Genomic DNA, 1,155 nt, shown 5'->3' on the forward strand with positions numbered 1-1,155 from the left:
CGTGAAAAGTAAAGGAGAGAGATTTCATTATTAAATCTTTACTGAGAGAAATAATTTTTAACCAGAAAGATATCTTTCCAATATTAATTATTAAGCACATGCAAATCCAGTAATTTCCCATGCTTACAATTATAGCTCAGTTTTAAGATCACTAACCCAGGTAATCAAAGTAATTCTTAGATTCTTAGGTATAAAAGCGAACATTAATTCTTCTTTAAAGGAATTATCCCGCCTATATTACATTTTTATTTTGGGCACATTTTACCACAGCCTCCTCTTCCTCACAAGCATGGACTGGACTATGAACACATGGCAAACAGGCTTTTCATCAAGAGGGGGTGCTCAGCCCAACAGGTTTTCATTTTGCTATTGATTAAGAGGAAAGGGCTTCTCCTGACATTTTGCTCCTAAATCTTAGACTTCAAATTAGCCAAGTCCAGCAAAAAAATGTCTAAAAATTGTGTTTTTAAAATGATATCATAAAGAACTACTGTTTTTAACTGAAAGAATAAAGACTTTTTTTTAGGTCTTCTTTCCAAATTAATTAGCTGATTAATTTATCAATTAACCAATGGGTTGTTTCAAGGGCAGGTATATAATAAATACCCTGTTCTTAGTATGCCTATATAACTAATAAGGCTTTCTAAAATAATTTTAAAGCATGTCAGTGTCATTTCATAATCTACTGTACTCTCAGTGATCAGGATTTTCAATTTATTCCTAAGACATTATATGTTCATTCTTAAAGTACTGAACCATAGCAAGAAAGGTATTTCTGCTCACATATGATATTTATTTGAACAAAATTTTATATTCAATTTGGTACAAAACTGTTATGCTATTACATATAGTTGAATGTAGAAGGTAACCAAATATCCTGCATAGTATCAGGAAAATATGATAAACTGCTATATTTTTTATACAATTTTATATATAAGAACTGCTATAAGAGTTCAAGGCTAAACTATATGTTTTATACATATATACACACACACACAACTATACCTATAGTGTCATTGTAAGACAGTATACAGTATAGTTATAAGACAATTATACCTATAGTGTTGTTATAAGACAGTATATAGTATAGTTATAAGATATTATATGTATATGTATATATATATATACACTGTGTATACTGTCTTATAAAGACAC

General features: G+C 29.4%; 1 protein-coding gene across 1 annotated transcript in view; it reads right to left on the reverse strand.

Moving 5' to 3' along the window:
* LOC144236057 (muscleblind-like protein 3) overlaps nucleotides 1-1,155 on the reverse strand; it is a 59,958-nt gene that overhangs the window by 6,001 nt on the left and 52,802 nt on the right.

Source organism: Crocuta crocuta, unplaced genomic scaffold, assembly GCF_008692635.1.
Source record: "Crocuta crocuta isolate KB4526 unplaced genomic scaffold, BGI_CrCroc_1.0 scaffold1544, whole genome shotgun sequence".
Lineage (NCBI taxonomy): Eukaryota > Metazoa > Chordata > Mammalia > Carnivora > Hyaenidae > Crocuta > Crocuta crocuta.